The sequence below is a fragment of the Macaca mulatta genome, chromosome 11, assembly GCF_049350105.2.
Source record: "Macaca mulatta isolate MMU2019108-1 chromosome 11, T2T-MMU8v2.0, whole genome shotgun sequence".
NCBI classification, from domain to species: domain Eukaryota; kingdom Metazoa; phylum Chordata; class Mammalia; order Primates; family Cercopithecidae; genus Macaca; species Macaca mulatta.
Window position 1 is genome coordinate 9,320,794 of NC_133416.1, and position 2,584 is coordinate 9,323,377.

The following is a 2,584-nucleotide window of genomic DNA, read 5'->3' on the forward strand; positions in this document are numbered from 1 at the left end:
AATGTATGAAATTTAACACAAGTGTATTGTTTTTATCAGTGGCTCATTCTTAAAGAGTCTTGAGTATACATTTCACCTTGTTTTGCAGGGAAACCTTGAGGTGAGAGTTCTGTCAATGCTCTTTAAGCAGTAGTAGTTGAATTTCAGAGATAATGATATTTTCTTAAGTTTGTTGGTAGAATGTTTGTCTCTTCATTTGATAATGTGCTGGATTCATGGTTGAATTTTGATGTTTTTCTAATATGTAAATAATTTTTTTTTTTTTTGAGATGGAGTCTCACTTTGTTGCCCAGGCTGAAGTGTGGTGGTGTGATCTTGGCTCACTACAACCTCCGCCTCCTGGGTTTAAGCGATTCTCCTGCCTCAGCCTCCTGAGTAGCTGGGACTACAGGTGCCCACCACTACGTCCAGCTAATTCTTTGTATTTTTAGTAGAGACAGGGTTTCGCCATGTTGGCTATGCTGGTCTTGAACTCCTGACCTCATGATTTGCCCGCCTTGGCCTCCCAAAGTGCTGGGATTGCACCCAAAGTGCTGCCACCGCACCCGACCAGATAAGTTTCATTTGTATGTATTGTCCTCTGATTAATGGACCAGTGAACAATGATTGTGAATTGTTAGGATTGTCTTACTAGCCTCATTTGGCAAATTTTGGTTATCCCTTGTCCATTACACATATTCCACCATTTTTTATTAAAGGAAAAACTACTCTTGATGTAAAGATTTTTTTTTGCTAATAATGAGTTGGTATTAATTCCTAAGTACATAAACTTTACCATAGAGTATCATCTCGTGAGTTCTTTGCATCTGTTGCCCTTTATTCTTTATTATTTCTGTCGTTATTTGGATCGTTCACTTTGAATGAAGGAGAGAGAATTGTAATAGGACAATATGTTGCAACCAATCAGAGGGAAGAAACATTCAGTCTCTCAGTCACATATGATAGTGTTGGGCTTTTCATCGATGCCTTTGGTATTGTAGTAGATAGTATTACACCATTATGGTATTATAATTTATATACTGTATTTTATAGTATTACAGTCTTACCAGTCAGTGTCACATGATTCAGTTCCCTACCAGTCAACAGACAAGCCAATCACATCCTCCTGTAGGAACAAAGGAGCATGTTCGGCTGGGTGCGGTGGCTCACGCCTGTAATCCCAGCACTTTGAGGGGCTGAGGCGGGCGGATCAGGAGGTCAGGAGTTTGAGACCAGCCTGACCAACATGGTGAAATCCCATCTCTACTAAAACTACAAAAATTAGTCGGGCGTGGTGGCATGTGCCTGTCCTCCCAGCTACTCAAGAGGCTGAGGCAGGAGAATCTCTTGAACCCAGGAGGCAGAGGTTGCAGTGAGCTGAGATTGTACCTTTACACTCTGGCCTGGGTGACAGAATGAGATTGTCTAAAAAAAAAAAAAAAAAGAAACCATTACAATGAACACATTTTTGCCAATGAGAAATAAACTTGTTTATTCCATGTTTTCAGCGTTCAATGAACTCTTGGAAAGCATTTTCTGCATCCTGCTGGTTGTGTAAGTGTTTTCCCTGCAAAAAGTTGTCAAGATTCTTAAAGAAGTGGTAGTTGGTTGGCGAGAGGTCAGATGAATATGGCAGATGAGGCAAAACTTCATAGCCCAGTTTATTCAACTTTTGAAGCCCTGGTTGTATGACATGTGGTCAGGCGTTGTGGAGAACGGGGCCCTTCCTGTTGACCAGTACTGGCTCCAGATGCTGTAGTTTTCTGTGCATCTCATCGAATGGCTTGGCATACTTCTCAGATGTAATGATTTCACCAGGATTCAAAAACTGTAGTGGATCAGAAGACCAGCAGCTGACCACCAAACAGTGACCATGACCATTTTGGTGCAAGCTGGACTTTGGGAAGTGGTTTGGAGCTTCTTCTCAGTTCAACCACTGAGCTGGCTGTTGTATGAAATCCACTTTTCGTGGCATGTCATAATCTGATCAAGAAATGGTTCATTGTTGTTTCACAGAATAAGAGAAGATGGCACTTGAAAAGGATGCTTTTTAAAATATTTGGTCAGCTCATGAGGCACCCACTTATCAAGCTTTTCCAACTTTCCAACTGGCTTCAAATGCCAGATGACCATAGAATGGTCGACATTCAGTTCTTTGCCAACTTCTCGTGTGGCTGTAAGAAGATCAAATTCACTGGTTGCTCTCAATTGGTCGTTATCAACTTCCGGCGGCTGCCCACTACGCTCCTCATCTTCAAGGCTCTCGCCTCCTTTGCAAAATTTCTTGAACCACTGCGCTGTACATTACTTAGCAGTTCCTGGGCCAAATGCGTTCATATTGTGAGTTGTCTCGCCTGCTTTAGGACCCATTTTGAACTCAAATAAGAAGGTTGCTTGAATTTGCTTTTTGCCTGACATCATTTCTATAGTCTAAAATAAATAAGTCATTAGAAAAAAAAAAAAGACAAGAAATGCCAATTAAAATGATGAATAACATAACCACATTTATTTAAGAGTGTATTCCAGTATCAAACAGCAAATTCCAAGAATGCAAAAACTGCCATTACTTTTGTACTCACCTTATAGTAATTTGTGTGATTTCTTC